At 42.5% G+C, this 21,193-nt stretch overlaps 1 protein-coding gene across 37 annotated transcripts in view; it reads right to left on the minus strand.

The window, feature by feature from the left end:
* LOC110529554 (protein 4.1) overlaps nt 1-21,193 on the minus strand; it is a 110,955-nt gene that overhangs the window by 68,116 nt on the left and 21,646 nt on the right. For 4 of the 37 annotated variants that reach the window (XM_090242809.1, XM_090242798.1, XM_090242794.1 and 1 more), the window contains exon 2: nt 18,747-19,242. The exons of 30 other annotated variants lie outside the window; for them this stretch is intronic. The gene's annotated coding sequence lies outside the window, so the exon portion shown is untranslated. Of the gene's footprint in view, nt 1-17,536; nt 17,777-18,746; nt 19,243-21,193 lie in introns of those variants that run through there. 3 more of the 37 variants (XM_090242799.1, XM_090242803.1, XM_090242792.1) reach the window with 3 other exon arrangements.

A 21,193-nucleotide genomic window follows, 5' to 3' on the forward strand; every position in this document is an offset into this window, starting at 1 on the left:
GGCTTACAGTACAAGAATCAACAAAGTTCTAACTCTATTATTCTAATGGTGTAAGCAGGTGCTGCCCTGAATTACTTTTTGGCCAAAGCTTTATCCCAGTATTAGTGCCATCACACATACTTCTATTAAATGTATACTTATGCAAACATTTTTCTATTCTACTGCCATTTACTTTATGTTCTTATCTTGTATTATTTCTTATTATTGTATGTATTATTTCTTATTCTTATTATTTCTTGTTGCATTGTCGAGAAGGAACCTGTATTTAGTTGGACGATGTATACCATGAGTATCCTGTACATACGACTAATAAAACTTGAAAACATTGGGTGACAGATGGAAGTCTGAGTCATTTCAATGTACAGTGAAACAGCTGGATCTACAGTACACACAATAGTGGGAGTTAATAGCCATGTGTCCAACATCGTACAGTAATACACCAGAGAATGGAGCACTTTTGGAGGGGCACTCTGAAGAGTCGGTATCCTCAAAGTGTGCCCTGTGAAGGGGTCCATGCCCCAAGAGAGATCAAAGCTGTGTGTCGTGCCGAAGCCACAGCCCCATCATTGGGAAGGTCACCGCAGGATTAAACTAAGAAGAATGTCCAGACACCCCAAAGGATGAAAATACCACAGACAGAGGCTCATTTCTACGGGTCTCATGGCACTAAATGTACATTTTATCCGTCCTCTGAAGCCTTCGGCAACGGTATCAAAGCACACCAAGTACAGATTTCTTTTTTGGAGGTCAAACAATGAGTTTGGCTGTGAAATGGATAAGGGGAAGAGCAAATAGCCACAAGTTCCAGAACTGAAGCATATATTTTGTACCACATCTAAACCAAACTTTATCTGGGATTTAGGAGAGTTGCTATAGCAACAGGAAGTTCACAGTTGTGCATGCATCTCAATGGCAGGATAAAAGCCTGTTTGAATCAATGTCGCTCTAGAGTTCAGACCAGAGTATGTGAGCGGAGCTGGAGCGGAGAGAGACAAATTTGACTGGAGATTGGAGCGAGTTACCAAAAGGCTGGAGCGTCAGCCTCCTCACCCGCTCCAATTTCACTCCAGTACTGCTCATTTAATGAACTTCGGGCATGCCCGGCCCAGCATGCTTTTGTAGGCTACTTGTGTGCTGCTATAACTCTTTCTTTAACTATTGTCATGGAGTTTGGTAAATATATATATATTTTTTTAAATGTAGCTGATGATGCACAGCAAGGTGACTTACAAGATGAGGACCAAGAGCATGAGAGGGAGTGTGGTGATGTAGTGTCCACAACTAAAGAATCATTGTGGAATTTGAAAAGACACATATCCCGAAAGGATGGCGGTGTAGCACATAAAGAAACAAGGTGGGTAGCTAGCCAAGTGTTTAATTGTAGCAAAGTATTTCTTTTTTATATCTGATCTCTTAAAAGTTTAGTTCATTTTCATTCTATTATCGATACAATAGGGTATCACTGATTTTGGCCCAATAGGACTGACATATTAGCTCTTTCACGGAGCTTTGTTTTGATAGGGTTATTTTAGGCCTAGCTATAGAGAAATACAAAATAAACTGCATCCCTACCCAGGCTGGCAGGAGTGTCCTGAAGGGCTCTGAAGGCGCAGAGGGTATCCTCTGCTGCTGCCCTGCTGTCCAGGCAACATCACATATGTGTTTCTAATAGTGAAAGGCACTATTTCACAGCCTATATGTGCAATTTAGACAAAAATGATTTAATACAACGAAATGTTGATTAAATGCTGAGCACTTAAAATGGATAATCCACCCATCAGCAAACTGCACTATCAATTTAGGAGGCTATTTCACAGAGTTACACTTAGTTAGTCTCTGCCCAGAGTGAGCGCAAATTACATTTCTTACCCACAGAAATACTTTTGAGGAGATGGGAAACTCCATTAGAATTTTATTATTTACGTTGTCTACATTGCCCATGCTTCGCCAATGGACTGCATGCTGCATTCTGGGAGATTCTGGGACAAGGAACGCTCTCCATCAAGGAGTGAATGGGAATCAATTGGGAGCTAACAAAACTGAACATTAGCACAAATTTCATTTACAATTAGTACAACATGGCCAATCTTTTCCAAGATGTGAGATTATGAACTTTCTGTAATATCGTATATAAACTTAGCAAAAAAAAACGTCCCTTTTTCAGGACCGTGTCTTTCAAAAGACAATTTGTAAAAATACAAATAACTTCAGATCTTCATTGTAAACGGTTTAAACACTGAACAAGCATGGGAATCAATGAACCATAAACAATTAATGAACATGCACCTGTGGAACGATCACTAAGACACTAACAGCTTACAGACAGTAGACAATTAAGGTCACGATTATGAAAACTTAAGACGCTAAAGAGGCCTTTCTACTGACTCAAAAACATCAAAAGAAAGATGCCCAGGGTCCCTGCGTGAATATGCCTTAGGCATGCTGCAATGAGGCATGAGGACTGCAGATGTGGCCAGGGCAATAAATTGCAATGTCCGTACTGTGAGACGCCTAAGACAGATCTACAGGGAGACAGGACGGACAGCTGATCGTCCTCTCCGTTGCAGACAATGTGTAACCTGCACAGGATCGGTACATCCGAACAGCACACCTGCAGGACAGGTACAGGGTGGCAACTGCCCGAGTTACACCAAGAACGCACAATCCCTTCATCGGTGCAGACTGTCCACAATAGGCTGACAAAGGCTAGCCTAGGGCTTGTAGGCCTGTTGTGAGGTCTGGTGAGGACCTGCCTAACCGTCAACGCCGCCACCTATGGGCACAAACCCACCGTTGCTGGACAAGACAGAACTGGCAAAAAAAAAGTGCTCGTCACTGACAAGTCGCGGTTTTGTCTCACCAGGGGGTGATGGTCGGATTCGCGTTTATCGTCAAAGAAATTAGCGTTACACCGAGACCGGTACTCTGGAGCGGGATCGATTTGGAGGTGAAGGCTCCGCCATGCAGGCAATCTCAACAATGTGTGTTGCAGGGAAGACATCCTCCTCCCTCATGTGGTACCCTTCCTGCAAGCTCATCCTGACATGACCCTCCAGCATGACAATGCCACCAGCCATACTGCTTGTTCCGTGTGTGATTTCCTGAAAGACAGGAATGGCAGTGTTCTGCCATGGCCAGCGAAGAGCCCGGACCTCAATCCCATTGAGCACGTCTGGGACCTGTTGGATCGGAGGGTGAGGGCTAAGGCCATTCCCCCCAGAAATGCCCGGGAACTTGCCTTAGTGGAAGAGTGGGGTAATATCTCACAGCAAGAACTGGCAGATCTGGTGCAGTCCATGAGGATGAGATGTACTGCAGTACTTAATGCAGCTGGTGGCCACACCAAATACATACTTACTTTTGACCCCCATTTGTTCAGGGACACATACATGTCTGTGGAACTTGTTCAGTTTATGTCTCAGTTGTTGAATCTTATGTTCATGCAAATATTTGCATGTTAAGTTTGCTGAAAATAGACAGTTGACAGTGAGAGGACTTTCTTTTTTTGATGAGTTTAGCTTTGGAATCGGGACACTACGTACTTGAGGAAATTAGGCAGGTTTCTTGAATCATACCCCGACTTTGAGAAGGGATAACGTGATGATTAGCTTAGCAACCGCGTGACGCAGCATGATAAAGTGAATGCAATGCGTCGACTGTCAGTTGGGTGGGTAGTTTCTCCATTCATTGCCTAATGGGATTCCTATCGCCTCCTTTGTGGGAAACAGATTAGACACACAGGGCGCATCGTGACATGGTACTTGAATGAGAAACAGATGAATAATTTGGTACACTGTTTAGGTTTAGCACATCTAAGCGAAATATATACTTAATCAAGATGATTGAAAACAGATGGATGCATTCTAAACAAGTACATACATACCATCTATTGGCTGAATTGATAATCTGGAAGGGTCATCGTTGTAAAAGCGTTATTAAAATGTGATAGGGGATGACAATCTCCAGTGACAAGATTTTTGTACCTATGACGCATTCCTACACGATTTCCACAGACCGACCACTTAGAAGTTAAATCATGTGGAAATGTTTTATTTTACCCACTGATTTGGCTTTTACAAAATTGGATTTCTCAGGTTTTCGCCTGTAATTCTGTTATACTCACAGACAATATTTTGACAGTTTTGGAAACTTTAGAGTGTTTTCTATCCTAAACAATTATATGCATATTCTAGTTTCTGGGCCTGAGAAATAGGCAGTTTCATTTGGGTACGTTTTTTATCCAAACATCAAAATACTGGCCCCTACACGCAACAGGTTAAATCATCACTTCCTTAAGTCAGGGTTCCTAATTTACTCAGCCATGCTGCCTTGCACTTATGGATGTGTCACCGCAACCTTAAAGGTCCTCAATGATGTCACCATTGCCCTTGATTCTAAGCAATGTTGTGCTGCTATTTTTATTGACAAAGCATTTGATACAGTAGAGCATTCCATTCTTGTGGGCCAGCTAAGGAGTATTAGTTTCTCAGAGGTCTTTGGCCTGGTTTGCTAACTACATAGAATCCAAGATGGCGTAGCAGTCAGACACATGTTTGTCTTGTCCCATCTAAAAATTCAGTCGTCGTTTTTTTCCCCTCATATACATTTTTATCGCACTTACCACCTACAATCTAAATATACTTTCCTGCAACCCGCCTCACCCAACATGGTACAGATCTGCTATTTTTATATGTTATAACTGGAACCGCCATCATAAGCTAGCCAGCTAAATAGCATCTAGTCACTGTTAGCCACGGCTAGCGGTCTTCACCTTCAGCTCGGTCACCAGCCAGCTTTAGCTCGGGTCAATACCTACCAGTCTGCATAGCGCAAAATTAACCCAGAGCACCACAGACTGCTTTTCTTCTCATCACCGGATTCCTGCCGCAAGCTCTGTGCCATTTACAATGAATCATCGCAGCTAGTTAGCTGCAATCCGAGTGGCTACCGCTGGCTTCCGCCTCTGTCCCAAAGTAAGCACCAGTTAGGCCTTTCTCCCGGCTAGCAAAAGAGGTATACCCGCTAATTCGTGGGTTACAATAGCTCTTCTGCCAATTGGCCTGGACCCTTCATTGGCGACACTTGAGTCCCGCCGATCCATCATGACTGCTCTGCCGACGTAATAGTCCGATGTGGTTGCAACAAGCGTTTCCGTTGCGATGTCACCGAAGACCCATCTGCTAACGCCGGCCGGCTAGCTTTATAAACGCTGTGCATCCCACTCGCCTAGCATAGTAGCAAGTACCGAAAGGCTCCTGGACTCATCCATTGCTGCTCATTGGACCCTATGATCACTCGGCTACACATGCCTCTCTCCAATGTCAATATGCCTCTTCTTCTGCTTCGGTTAGTTATTGGTTTCAGTTCACTGTAGAGCCCCTAGTCCAGCTCAACATGCTTTATGTCACACACACCACACATGGAGAGACCTCACCTGGTTTAACTGGTGTCTCAAGAGATGCAAGCTCTCACAGTCACTCAATGACTAGGTTTACCCCCACTGTACTCACATCCTATCATACCCTTGTCTGTACATTATGCCCTGAATCTATTCTACCACACCCAGAAATCTGCCTCTTATTCTCTGTTCCCAACGCACAAGACGACCAGTTCTTATAGCCTTTGGCCGTACCATTATCCTACTCCTCCTCTGCTGATGTAGAGGTTAACCCAGGCCCTGTAGCCCCCAGCATCACACCTATTCCCCAGGTGCTCTCATTTGTTGACTTCTGTAACCATAAAAGCCTTGATCTCATGCATGTTATCAGAAGCCTCCTTCCTAAATTTGTTTTATTCACCGCTTTAGCACACTCCGCCAACCCTGATGTCCGAGCCGTGTCTGAATACTGGTTTAGAAGGCCACAAATTCTATCACCAACTACAACATTTTCCGTCAACATAGAGCTGCCAAAGGTGGAGTTGCAATCTACAGCACAAATAGCATGCATAGTTCTGTCATACTATCCAGGTCTGTGCCCAAACTGTTTGAGCTTTGACTTTTTTAAATCCACCTTTTCAGAAACAAGTGTCACTGTTGCCGCTCGTTATAGACCCCCCCTCGGCCCTGGACTCCATATGTGAATTGATTGCCCCCCCATCCATCTGCAGAGTTCGTACTGTTAGGTGACCTACAATTTAAGCTAGATGCCCTCAATCTCACACAAATTATCAAGGAACCTACAAGGTACAACCCCAAATCTGTAAACATGGGCACCCTCCTAGATATCATCCTGACCAACTTATCCTCCAAATACACCTCTGCTGTCTTCAACCAGGATCTCAGCGGTCACTGCCTGCGTCCGTAACGGGCCCGCAGTCAAACGACCACCCCTTTCCACTGTCAAACAGTCACTAAAACACTTCGGCGAGGAGGCATTTCTAATCGACCTGGCCCGGATATCCTGGAAGGGTATTGACGCGTCAGTAGAGGATGCCTGGTTGTTCTTTAAAAAGTGCCCTCCTCACCATCTTAAATTAGCATGCCCCATTCAAAAAAAAATGAAGAACTAAGAACAGACATAGCCATTGGTTCACTGCAGACCTGACTGCCCTTGATCAGCACAAAAACATCCTGTGGCGTACTGTATTAGCATTGAACAGCTCCCGTGATATACAACTTTTCAGCGAAGTTAAGAACCAATATACACAGGCAGTTTGAAAATGCTAGCCTCAGCTTTCCTAACAGAAATTTGCATCCCGTAGCACTAATTCCAAAAAGTTCTGGGACACTGTAAAGTCCATGGAGAATAAGAGCACCTCCTCCCAGCTGCCTACTGCAATGAGGCTAGGAAACATTGTCACCACCGATAAATTCAATAAGCATTTTTCTACGGCTGGCCATGCTTTCAACCTGGCTACCCCTGCACTGGCCAACAGCTCTGCACCCCCCGCAGCAAAATGCCCAAGCCCCCATCAGTATTTTCGGACCCCGATTTTGCAGATTTTTTTTTACACCTTTATTTAACTAGGCAAGTCAGTTACGAACACATTCTTATTTTCAATGACGGCCTAGGAACGGTGGGTTAACTGCCTTGTTCAGAGGCAGAACGACAGATTTTTACCTTGTCAGTTCGGGGATTCAATCTTGCAACCTTACGGTTAAACAAGTCCAACGCTCTAACCACCTGCCTCACGAGGAGCCTGCCTGTTACGCAAATGCAGTAAGAAGCAAAGGTAAGTTGCTAGCTAGCATTAAACTTACTTTATAAATAACAATCAATCATAATCACTAGTTATAAACTAATATCAACCATGTGTAGTTTTGTCCTGCGTTGCATATAATCGATGCGGTGGGCATTCGCGAAAAAAGGACTATTGTTGCTCCAACGTGTACCTAACCATAAACATCAATGCCTTTCTTAAAATCAATACACAGAAGTATATATTTTAAAACCTGCATATTTAGCTAAAAGAAATCCAGGTTAGCAGGCAATATTAACCAGGTGAAATTGTGTCATTTCTCTTGCGTTCATTGCACGCAGAGTCAGGGTATAGGCAACAGGTTGGGCCGCCTAATTTGCCAGAATTTTTGGCAATTATGACATAACATTGAAGGTTGTGCAGTGTAACAGGAATATTTAGACTTAGGATGCCACCCGTTAGATAAAATACCGAACGGTTCCGTATTTCACAGAAATAATAAAACGTTTTTTATTTTTTATTATAGTTTCCAGATTCGACCATATTAATGACCAAAGACTCGTATTTCTGTGTGTTATGTTATAATTTGCTTCTTGCAACACTAACTCAAAAAAGTTCTGGGACACTGTAAAGTCCATGGAGAATAAGAACACCTCCTCCCAGCTGCCCACTGCACTGAAGATAGGAAACACTGTCACCACTGATAAATCCACCATAATTGAAAATTTCAATAAGCATTTTTCTACTGCTGGCCATGCTTTCCACCTGGCTACTCCTACCCCTGTCAACAGCACTGCACCCCCAACAGCAACTCGCCCAAGCCTTCCCCATTTCTCCTTCTCCCAAATCCATCCAGCTGATGTTCTGAAAGAGCTGCAAAATCTGGACCCCTACAAATCAGCCGGGCTAGACAATCTGGACCCTTTCTTTCTAAAATTATCTGCCGAAATTGTTGCCACCCCTATTACTAGCCTGTTCAACCTCTCGTGTCGTCTGAGATTCCCAAAGATTGGAAAGCAGCTGCGGTCATCCCCCTCTTCAAAAGGGGGGACACTCTTGACCCAAACTGCTACAGACCTATATCTATCCTACCATGCCTTTTTAAGGTCTTCGAAAGCCAAGTCAACAAAACAGATTACCGACCATTTCGAATCTCACCATACCTTCTCTGCTATGCAATCTGGTTTCAGAGCTGGTCATGGGTGCACCTCAGCCACGCTCAAGGTCCTAAACGATATCTTAACCGCCATCGATAAGAAACATTACTGTGCAGCCGTATTCATTGATCTGGCCAAGGCTTTCGACTCTGTCAATCACCACATCCTCATCGGCAGACTCAACAGCCTTGGTTTCTCAAATGATTGCCTCGCCTGGTTCACCAACTACTTCTCTGATAGAGTTCAGTGTGTCAAATCGGAGGGTCTGTTGTCCGGACCTCTGGCAGTCTCTATGGGGGTGCCACAGGGTTCAATTCTTGGACCGACTCTCTTCTCTGTATACATCAATGAGGTCGCTCTTGCTGCTGGTGAGTCTCTGATCCACCTCTACGCAGACGACACCATTCGGTATACTTCCGGCCCTTCTTTGGACACTGTGTTAACAACCCTCCAGGCAAGCTTCAATGCCATACAACTCTCCTTCCGTGGCCTCAAATTGCTCTTAAATACAAGTAAAACTAAATGCATGCTCTTCAACCGATCGCTACCTGCACCTACCCGCCTGTCCAACATCACTACTCTGGACGGCTCTGACTTAGAATACGTGGACAACTACAAATACTTAGGTGTCTGGTTAGACTGTAAACTCTCCTTCCAGACCCATATCAAACATCTCCAATCCAAAGTTAAATCTAGAATTGGCTTCCTATTTCGCAACAAAGCATCCTTCACTCATGCTGCCAAACATACCCTTGTAAAACTGACCATCCTACCAATCCTCGACTTTGGCGATGTCATTTACAAAATAGCCTCCAATACCCTACTCAACAAATTGGATGCAGTCTATCACAGTGCAATCCGTTTTGTCACCAAAGCCCCATATACTACCCACCATTGCGACCTGTACGCTCTCGTTGGCTGGCCCTCGCTTCATACTCGTCGCCAAACCCACTGGCTCCATGTCATCTACAAGACCCTGCTAGGTAAAGTCCCCCCTTATCTCAGCTCGCTGGTCACCATTGCATCTCCCACCTGTAGCACACGCTCCAGCAGGTATATCTCTCTAGTCACCCCACAAAACCAATTATTTCTTTGGCCGCCTCTTTCCAGTTCTCTGCTGCCAATGACTGGAACGAACTACAAAGATCTCTGAAACTGGAAACACTTATCTCCCTCACTAGCTTTAAGCACCAACTGTCAGAGCAGCTCACAGATTACTGCACCTGTACATAGCCCACCTATAATTTAGCCCAAACAATTACCTCTTTCCCAACTGTATTTACATTTCTTTATTTATTTTGCTCCTTTGCACCCCATTATTTTTATTTCTACTTTGCACATTCTTCCATTGCAAAACTACCATTCCAGTGTTTTACTTGCTATATTGTATTTACCTTGCCACCATGGCCTTTTTTGCCTTTACCTCCCTTCTCACCTCATTTGCTCACATTGTATATAGACTTGTTTATACTGTATTATTGACTGTATGTTTGTTTTACTCCATGTGTAACTCTGTGTCGTTGTATCTGTCGAACTGCTTTGCTTTATCTTGGCCAGGTCGCAATTGTAAATGAGAACTTGTTCTCAACTTGCCTACCTGGTTAAATAAAGGTAAAATTTAAAAAAAATAAAAAAAATAAAAATTAAGTCTATAATTTGATATAGCAGTCTGAATGAGCGATGGTAGGCACCAGCTGGATTTCTTTTAGCTAAATTCATTCAAACAGCACTTCACTGCGTTATGCCAGCAGCTCTTCACAATGGTTCAAGCATTGAGCTGTTTATGACTTCAAGCCTATCAACTCCCGAGATGAGGCTGGTGTAACTGAAGTGAAATGGCTAGCTAGTTAGCGCGTGCTAATAGCGTTTCAAACGTCACTCGCTCAGACTTGGAGTGGTTGTTCCCCTTGTTCTGCATGGGTAACGCTGCTTCGAGGGTGGCTGTTGTCAATGTGTTCCTGGTTCGAGCCCAGGTTGGGGCGAGGAGAGGGATGGAAGCTATACTGTTACACTGGCAATACTAAAGTGCCTATAAGAACATCCGTCAAAGGTATATAAAATACAAATCGTATAGAGAGAAATAGTCCTATAATAACTACAACCTAAAACTTCTTACCTGGGAATATTGAAGACTCATGTTAAAAAGAACCACCAGCTTTCATATGTTCTCATGTTCTGAGCAAGGAACTCAAACATTAGCTTTTTTACATGGCACATATTGCACTTTTACTTTCTTCTCCAACACTTTGTTTTTGCATTATTTAAACCAAATTGAACATGTTTCATTATTTATTTGAGGCTAAATTGATTTTATTGATGTATTATACGTATTCTTTTTTTCATTTTTTTTATTTGTATATATATATATATATATATATATATACAAATAAAAAAAAAATATATATTTTTTTTTTTTAAATAACAATTTTTTTTATTTGTTTTATTTATTTATTTTAAAAATATATATATTTTTTTTATTATTATTATTATTATTTTTTTTATTAAATCGGCCGATTAATCGGTATCGCCATTTCTTGGTCCTCCAATAATCGGTATCGGAATTGAAAAATCATAAAAATCGGTCAACCTCAAACATACCCTCGTAAAACTGACAATCCTACCGATCCTTAACTTCGGCGATGTCATTTACAAAATACCCTCCAACACTCAGCAAACTGGATGCAGTCTATCACAGTGCCATCTGTTTTGTCACAAAAGCCCCATACACACCCACCACCGAGACCTGTATGTGCTCATTGGCTGGCCCAAGCTACATATCCGTTACCAAACCCACTGGCTCCAGGTCACCAAAAAGTATTTGATAGGTAATGTCCCGACTTATCTAACCTCACTGGTCACCATAGCAACGACCAGCTGTAGCAGTCGTTCCAGCAGGTATTTTTCACTGGTCATCCCCAAAGCCAACACCTCTTTGGCCGCCTTTCCTTCCAGTTCTCTGCTAGACTTAGGTTGGAGTCATTAAAACTCGTTTTTCAACGACTCCACAAATGTCTTGTTAACAAACTATAGTTTTGGCAAGTTGGTTAGTACATCTACTTTGTGCATGAAAAGTAATTTTTCCAACAACGGTTTACAGCGAGTGTAATAATCTATCACAAATCCAGTGGGTCAGAGGTTTACATACACTAAGTTGATTGTGCCTTTAAACAGCTTGGAAAATTCCCAAAAATGATGTCATGGCTTTAGAAGCTTCTGATCACGTGAGTCAATTGGAGGTGTACCTGTGGGGCGGGGGGTAAATCAAGGCTTACTTGCTTGACATTACAGGAAAAATCTAAAGATAATCAGCCAAGACCTCAGAGAGAATTTTTTATTTATATTGTAGACCGCCACATGTCTGGTTCATCCTTGGGAGCAATTTCCAAACGCCTGAATGTACCACGTTCATCTGTAGAAACAATAGCACACAAGTAAAAACATCATAGGGCTCAGGAAGGAGACGCGTTCTGTCTCCAAGTGCAAATCAATCCCAGAACAACAGCAAAGGACCATGTGAAGATGCTGGAGGAAACTGGTACAAAATAAACTATATCCACAGTAAAACAAGTCCTAAATCGACATAACCTGAAAGGCCGCTCAGCAAGGAAAAAGCCACTGCTCCAGAACCGCCATAAAAAAGTCAGACTACGGTTTGCAACTGCACAAAGATCGTACTTTTTGGAGAAATGTCCTCTGGACTGATGAAACAAAAATAGAACTGTTTGGCCATAATGACCATCGTTATGTTTGGAGGAAAAAGGGGGAGGATTGCAAGCCAAAGAGCACCTTCCCAAACGTGAAGAACGGGGGTGGCAGCACCATGTTGTGGGGGTGCTTTGCTGCAGGAGGGACTGGTGCACTTCACAAAATAGATGGCAGCATGAGGACAATTATGTGGATATATTCAAGCAACATCTCAAGACAACAGTCAGGAAGTTAAAGCTTGGTCACAAATGGGTCTTCCAAATGGACAATGACCCCCAAGCATACTTCCAAAGTTGTGGCAAAGGGGCTTAAGGACAACAAAGTCAAAGCCTTGTCCTCATTCCCCTAGAAAATGTGTGGGCAGAACTTAAAAAGCGTGTGCTAGCAAGGAGGCCTACATACCTGACTCACTTACACCAGCTCTGTCAGGAGGAATGGGCCAAAATTCACCCAACTTATTGTGGGAATCTTGTGGAAGGCTACCTGAAACCTTTGACCCAAGTGAAACAATTTAAAGTCAATGCTACCAAATAGTAATTGAGTGTATGTAAACTTCTGACCCACTGGGAATGTGATGAGAAATAAAAGCTGAAATAAAATCACTGTCAACTATTATTCTGATATTTCACATTCTTAAAATAAAAGTGGTGAACCTAGCTGACCTATGACAGGGAAGTTTTACTAGGATTAAATGTCAGGAATTGTGAAAAACTGAGTTTAAATGTAGTTGGCTACGGTGTAGGTAAACTTCCGACTTCATTGTGGTTCATATTGCTGACCGATCTGAAATCCCTGTACCGAACGGTTCGCTACAAATACGTTTACCATTACAGCCCTGCAATTTAGTGTTCATATGCTGCTTCATACAGCATGTACAGTAGCATATTTGCAATGAGCTTTTCTTACTGTCACCTTTTCATGTTGTTAATTAAAATACTTTATTCAAATCCTATGGTTTTAATACTTCAAAACCAAAATGGTAGGTCCAGGTAGTCAAAAATAGATGGGTATTGGGATATCTGACCACTCAACTCTGCTCACATAATCAGCAGTGTCTGAACCAGAGTAACTCCACAACATTGGGAGCGCAGCGCCTCAGACTCAGTGTTTCCCAACCTTGGTCCTCGAGTACACCCAATAGTACACATTTGCTTTGTAACCCTGGACAAGCACACCTGATTCAACTTGCCAACTAAATCATCAAGCCCTCAATGAGCTGAATGAGATGTGTTCGTCAAGGGCTACAACTAAACTGTGTATTGTTGGGGGTAAACGATGACCAGGGTTGGGAAACACTGGTGTAGAAAAAATTGCTTTATTTGTTGTTAAATTAGAAAATCATGTTATGAGAGGCTGGAACAATTTTACTTGGATATTTTATGCAGAAGATCAAATTTGTTGGTCAATGCCAGTAAAAACTAAAATATCTTCACTTACAAGTTTATCAATAATTTGATGAGTTTATCAAGACAGATTTATCCCATGTGTTAAAACCCCCTTGAATGCGTATTGAGCCACCTACACCTAACCTCAATTCCCAATCTCTCTTATCTGGACATCTCCTTTGTGGTCTATGAATTCCTCCCATCGTCACCATCCATAGCTGAGGCAGTGACTGTGACAAACTTTGTCTCACACTGCCTGCAAGTCCACAACAATATCGTGATCAATCACTGTCAGCCGCTGGGCTACTGTGTCCCACTGTCCCCTTCTGGCTGGCTCTCACAGGGCCTGGTTGAGCAGTGAAGGACTAAGCGGTTGGCTATTTATGGCTTGAAGGGAAAGATAAGAGATAAGAGTCCTAGAATTTTACAGAGAATCCATGACCATCACTGGTTTAGATGGTGTCTGAAGGGGTGATGTAGGCACCTAGAATAACTCCTCTCAGTTACATGATCTAAATTACATTCAGGTCATCTTCAGCCACACACACACTGGCAGCTATCCATGCTTCTTTACCTGCTTCAGACACCAGAGAACACTGCAGCTCATTAACAGTAACAATGAAGGGCATCAAATGTGGCTCCCTGTGTCTGCAAAGGTTCTCTTTGATTTGCAAGTGAAAGTAGTTTGTTGATGTCTATACATATACTATACAAAGACAAGTGTTTACTGTGTTAAGTCCACCCCCAGTCAGATGGTTTAGGCTAATATTAGGTGTATCTACACATTACATCAGAGAGAAGATTTTAATAGACAGTCGCAAGAACACATGAGCTAGAGCCTGTCTCATGACATCATACAACCAAGAGGGTAAAGCACAGAAACTCCAAGTTCAGACTTCATAATGCTGATATCAAGACCAACTTAAAACATGCCAAATATAGCATTGTGTGAGTCCCATTTTTCCCTCACATCCTCAACTGTCCTTCCCAGAGATAAAAATAAGCTCCTGGCTGCAGCACTGCAGATTTTGCTGTGTCGAGGGACAGAAATCCAGAATCAGGGCATATCGCTTAACTCCAGCGTCAAGTAGCACTACAGTGTGGTGACAGGACAGCTTTAGTTAATGGTTCCCTCCTCTTGGAAGCTTTTCAGCTGTTCCTAGAACTGATGCAGGGAAGGAGGGACTCCAATACCAACAACACAATGTATAGGACACAGCCCCACAGAGATACTGGGTTGATATTAGCACACTTCCTGGCCTCCGGTTTGCCCCTGAAGCATTTGATCTCTGTTGCTCAGTGTCTGGACTAGATTTTATTTGGCCATAGATACTACCACTGCAGGGACCCCAGTCCAGAGAGCCAACTTCCAGCTTCAACCCCTGCTCCAGACTGGGCTGGATTTCATCAGCGTGCTCTGGGAGCCCACACATTCAAGAACGATTGCAAAACAGATTCACATTGAGCCCTTCTTCATGATGTGCATAGCTTGAATGATAGCCTTTTTCTTTTACATGAGATTCCCACCCCCCCCCCCCCCAACAAAAAGTTACTGTCCGTTGAGACTTTCTCATCATCTGGGCAGGAAAACAAAAGTGTTATAATAATGGTCAGTGTCAAAATTCCAAGCATAGTCTAAACTAACAAATATGCTGCCAAAAGATTTAGGCTCAAATTCCAGTCAGACATCAGATTTGAACATTCCTCTGATATTGACACACAAAACATAGCTGGCTGTTAGGGTGAAGTACAGTACATTTCGTACAAGGGCATTATCATACAGATTAAAGCAAACACAGAATAACGCCTGTTTAATCCAGACAGCTGTTGAGTCTGGTGGAGTTGTTATTGTGGATTAAAAAGTCTGTGGGCTGATGGACTAGTGATGTCATAGCTTTTATTCTATGGGCCCAGTCCTGGAATGGACCTCCTGAGGGAACACATCTGGGTTCTAGAGCAGTGACCACGTTCCGCCCCGGACTCCCGCCCACACACAATAGATTGGAGTCTGGAGCCAGAGGTTCTAATCCAACTCTGGGCTGGACCCCGAAAATGTCATCTCCCTCAAAGCAGAGAGAGCAGCATTATGGAGCAGCTGGGCTGGGACAGACTGGGGTAGAGCTAATCTAATGAATGATAACCAACCCTAACAGTGACCCTCTCACAGGCTCAACGGAGACTTGTTGAAACAATTATACAATTTCTTTGTTTTTCTGTAGATTAGAGCATATCCTTTACGTGTGTCGAGCCTTAGGGCTACTTGAGGCTATTTTCCCAACAAACATGGGGATGAGTGGTATATGGTAGATACCTGTGAGGATCATCTGTTGAGTAAAAATATGTATTGCGTTAATCACCTGAGAAAAACAAACCATGTCCTAATCCTTGTTGACAATGCCAGCCATCTGTCACACTCAGACAAGAGTTTTGGGTAATGGAATACGTAATTTTCAAATTCAACAATTTCACACTAAACTATGACAAATTTAAAACCTGATGTGTTGCACTGCAAGCCAGCCATGTGACATGATTCAGTGGTTATCTATGACACCTACTGATAACAACCCTCCAGGTTTTTGTTTTTCATCCACCAGAGTATGAGCAATGACAAATTCATTGAAATGGCACGTTGTCCTGAACAGTGAATAACTGGAAGTAAGAACATGTTTTGTCATCTGATGCAGCACTCCAAGAGCAAGCACCAGCATGTTGACGAGGGCAAAATTAAGATGTAGTCCATAGTGCTTCCTTGCCACTCACAGGTTAAAATGGTGTCATAATGGAGGGACATTCATGTGGAAAGGGCTCCAGTGTGCTGTGTTTAAACAGTAATACAGGCTGACTGTGCGCCCTACAAGACCGCCCATTCCCCCTTTATTCTCTCTGAATGTCTGAGTGTTCCAAATCTGAATAATACAAATCAGTTATAAATGCCCATGGTCCCTCGCTAAATTCCCTTTTCATCTCCCATTAGTGATTTGAGCCATGGAGATGAGTGTTCCCAAGGGGCCACATGGAGGTAATCTCTGCACAGGTGCACGCACGGGGTTCCCTTGGAAACACACCACAACTTTGTTATTCTGAGAGCTTCCTTGAAAAACAAATGTATTCCCTTAAATAGGGTTCAACTTTGGTCAAGAACAAAATGAGAAACCATTCAAAAATGTCATCAAATTGTATCTAAACGATATTTACACATCGGGACATTTGACAATATTGTATCACAGCTAGCTGTTTCAAAACAGTATTTTTCCTTCATCTCCATCTTTTAAAATAATGAATTTCAGCACTTATTTACGTGACCGTTTTGAAACGCTAGGGAGGGGGGAAAGTGTTGTGTAAAATTATTATTATTTTTTTTAAATAGTAACAAATAATTAAGGCAGCAGTAAAATAATAGCGAGGTTAAATACAGTGGGTACTGGAACAGAGTCATTGTGCGGGGGAACCGGTTAGTTGAGGTAATATGTACATGTAGAGTTAGTGACCAATGAACACAATTGCATTTTAGCGATTGTAAATGCACAAAAATACCTTGAAGAGCACCTGAAGCCCAACTGTGACCAGATGCATATCCAAATTCCCAGTCATGTGAAATCCATAGATTAGGGCCTAATTTATTTATTTCAAATTCACTGATTTCTTCATATGAATTTTAACTCAGCAAAATCTATGAAATTGTTGCATGTTGCGTTTATATTTTACATTGATAGAAGCCACAATCAGCAATATTAAAGCTGATCTAACCCCCTAAAATATTCCACTAGATTGACATAGGCTAATGATACTGCTGTTCGTTACTCATCGATGTTCCAAACATATTGTTCACCATGTCTGCTACAGAGGGACAAGAGCGACCCATGAGAAAACAAGTTGATCAATCATGGAAATAAAAATATTGAAAAAAGAATTGTCTCCCTATTTAAAAAAAAGTTATGATAGAAAAGGGTGTTTTGTTGTAAGTACAGCCAACTAGCACAAAAATATATATTAAAAAGAAAATAAGATACACTTTCAAAAATACTACATCACTACGGTGATATAAATAATTAAAATAAATATCAGGTGTTTAGACTTGTTCTTGGCTCTGGTGACAGTAAATCACCAAACTGAAAAATGTTCCCATGATCTGTTTTCATATACACTTACCTCCTCACCAGCAGTCCTTGCAGGAAATCGCTGTTTTTTGGCAAGACAAAGTATTCGTTACACTCAAATAAAGTGTGTGACTGCACAGGAGGACCGTAGCAGAGCAGCAGCCTGTTCCGCCAGGCCAGCTCTTAGTCGTCATAGTTAGGGGCCATGTTTGTTTTCCAGAGAAGGAGCCATCAGCACCTCCTGCAATCTGCCCTAAACAGCCCTGTGAACTTTGTCCTCGCGGAGTAGGCCTGGGGTAACAGGAAGTCTGACGTGGTGACAAACTCCATCCATCCCATTACGGCCTGGCCGTTTCCTCAGTCTCATCCGCTAATCCTCATTCCTTTATCTCTCCCTCTCCAGCATGAACACAAGGGCATTTTTGTCTCACTAAAGGGTATGGAAAACTGAACTCCGCAGTTTAAAGAACATCCTCACGGTGTGATTTACTTTATCATGGCTTATGGGGAGTCCAAGCGGTGTTTACCTTTTGAAGGCAATTCAAAAGCTTTCTTTTGACACGCAAACTCACAATTCCGCACTACTCAAACAAATCCTTTGGCAGCTTAAAATCAGGCTCCTTAGAATAATCAATCCAGCTAAATCTGTGGGCTAATAAGAGCGGTCAATAACTTCCATCTGTTTCTCTTTAGCTGGGGTGAAAAAGATAGCGGTCCAAAATAGACTTATGGGCAATAGCCTCCTCGGTTTACTAAACCAATCTGCTAATAGTGGATTAAAGATCTTGAGGATCCCTCCGTTTGGCACGGGCTACTTGTAGTGGTGGAGGATACAACAGGGGGCTGTGAACACGGCTTCAATTAGTATTCCACGGTGGGGATGGACACATTTCAGACAGCCAGAGACAACCCTCGGAAGGATAGTCTTTGCTGTGATCATCACTGGAATTCCCCATACAGAAGCGGAAATCAGTGGCGCAGACATTTTCCTGATGGGAAAAGTGGGAAGCGACAGGGCATTCTCATGATTTTCCAGTGCTGCTGCCCCAATAACCAGAAGTAGAGTGGCTGCACCGCCTAAATATCTTGTTTACACAGCTTGGGGTTTCGTCACTGCTTCACCATCCTGCAGGACACCCAGCAGGAGACACTGATATGTAGACTACACCAACATACTTTTGGTCATGTACTGTGTGTGAGATATATATATATATATATATATATATATATATATATATATTAAAAAACACCGTCAAACATACCATTCCAAAATCAGGGGCATTAATATGGAGTTGGTCCCCTTTGCGGATATATCAACCTCCAGTCTTCTGGGAGAAGAGAGCAAGAGCATTGGTGAGATCGGGCGATTAGAGCTTGCTGGCAGTCAGCCTTCCAATTAATTCCAAAGGTGTTTAATGGGGTTGATGTCAGGGCTCTGTGCAGGCCAGTCAAGTTCTTCCAGACTGATCTCAACAAACCATTTCTGTATGAACCTCACTTTGTGCACAGGGGCATTGTCATGCTGAAACAGGAAAGGGCCTTCCCCAAACTGTTGCCACAAAGTTGGAAGCACAGAATCGTCTAGAATGTCATTGTATGCTGTAATGTTAAGATTTCCTTCCCTGGAACTAAGGGGCGAAGCCCGAACCATGAAAAACAGCCACCATTTTTCCTCCTCCACCAAACTTTACAGTTGGCACAATGGACTCGGGCAGGTAGTCTTCTCATGGCATCGGCCAAACCCAGATGTCCGTTGGTCTGCCAGAGGGAGAAGCGTGATTCATCACTCCAGAATATGCACAAAATACAACAAAAAGCATTCACTGTGAAAGTTGATTGGCCTACATGTAGGCTATTCATATGTTATTTATGCACTGCACTTAGTTCAATTTATCAAATCAGTTACTGTTTTCTTGCTCAAACCGCGAGCAACATATACTCTTTCGACCAACACACTCTTTCTACCATATCGGTTACATGATTTATGTAAGATCATTTTTTTGACTGAACGTTGGTGGAGCGCTGCAGAGATGAGTGTCTCCAACAGCACCCTGGAGAGGCGCGCTGAGAACGGACAAGCAAATATTTTGCGCCCCTGCCTTTGTTGAAGTGGGCACTGCTTATCAAAGGGCGGCATCAGCGCTCACTTAAAAAGCCCATACCGCACTGGTTGAGAGAAATCATAATTGTTTTGGGGCAGAATGTGAGGTTGTGTGCGCTGTTGGTGACGAGTCTTGATCAGTTTAGCTCAGAAAATGCCGCCCTAGTTGGCCGCCTAATGAACGGGCAGGCCGTGCCTAAAGCGCATCAATAAATTAGCTATAACAAACTCAACACCGTAACACCGTACGTGAAAAATAAATATTGAACTATTGAGTTTATAGGTTGCTCAGGTAAAGGGGAAGTCAGATGTGTGGAATAAATGTGACTAGTTGTGGACAATGCTGAAGATCAAGAATAGACTGAATATTGTGTGTGTTGTCAAACAGGTTCTGTATAGATTAGAGGTTGACCGATTAAATCAGGGCCAATTTTAAGTTCTCATAACAATTGGAAATCGGTATTTTTGGACACCGATTTGGATTTTCTTTTCACCTTTATTTAACTAGGCAAGTCAGTTAAGAACACATTCTTACTTTCAATGACGGCCTAGGAATGGTGGGTTAACTGCCTTGTTCAGGGGCAGAATGACAGATTTTTACCTTGTCAGTTTGGGGATTCAATCTTGCAACCTTACAGTTGACTAGTCCAACGCTCTAATCACCTGCCTCTCATTGCACTCCACGAGGAGCCTGCCTGTTACACGAATGCAGTAAGAAGCCAAGGTAAGTTGCTAGCTAGCATTAAACTTATCTTATAAAAATAAAATCAATCAATCATAATCACTAGTTAACTACACATGGTTGATGATATTACTAGATATTTTCTATAGTGTCCTGCGTTGCATATAAACAATGCAACGCAGGGGGATGATTTAACAAGAGCACATTTGCGAAAAAAAAAGCACAATCGTTGCACGACTGTACCTAACCATAAACACCAATGCCTTTAACTTATTGGTGACAGGGTGCAGTATTTTCACGTCCGGATGAAATGCATGCCCAAATTCAACTGCCTGCTACTCATCCCCAGAAGATGAGATATGCATATTATTAGTAGATTGGATAGAAAACACTGAAGCTTCTAAAACGGTTTGAATCATGTCTGAGTAAAACAGAACTTATTTAGCAGGCGAAACCCCGAGGACAAACCATTCCGACTTTTTTTTTTGTCACTTTTTTCAATGGGTTTTCATTGGGAATCCAGATTTCTAAGGGACCTTCTTGCAGTTCCTACCGCTTCCACTGGATGTCACCAGTCTAGAAATTGGTTGAGGTTATTCCTTTGTGTAATGAAGAAGTACGGCCATCTTGAACGAGGGTCCCTTGAAGTGTACTGTTAGATAAGAGGCGCGTGACCAGAAAGGTAGTGTCAGTTTGTTTTCTTCCTGTATTGAACACAGATCATCCCGTCTTCAATTTTAGCAATTATTTACTTTAAAAAATACCTAAAGTTGTATTACAAAAGTAGTTTGAAATGTTTTGGTAAAGTTTACAGGTAACTTTACTATATTTTGTAGTCACGTTGCGCAAATTGGAACCAGTGTTTTTCGGGATCAAACGCGCCAAATAAATTGACATTTTGGATATATATCAATGGCATTATTTGA

This window comes from Oncorhynchus mykiss, chromosome 8 (genome assembly GCF_057628025.1).
Source record: "Oncorhynchus mykiss isolate SJ-2025 chromosome 8, ASM5762802v1, whole genome shotgun sequence".
Lineage (NCBI taxonomy): Eukaryota > Metazoa > Chordata > Actinopteri > Salmoniformes > Salmonidae > Oncorhynchus > Oncorhynchus mykiss.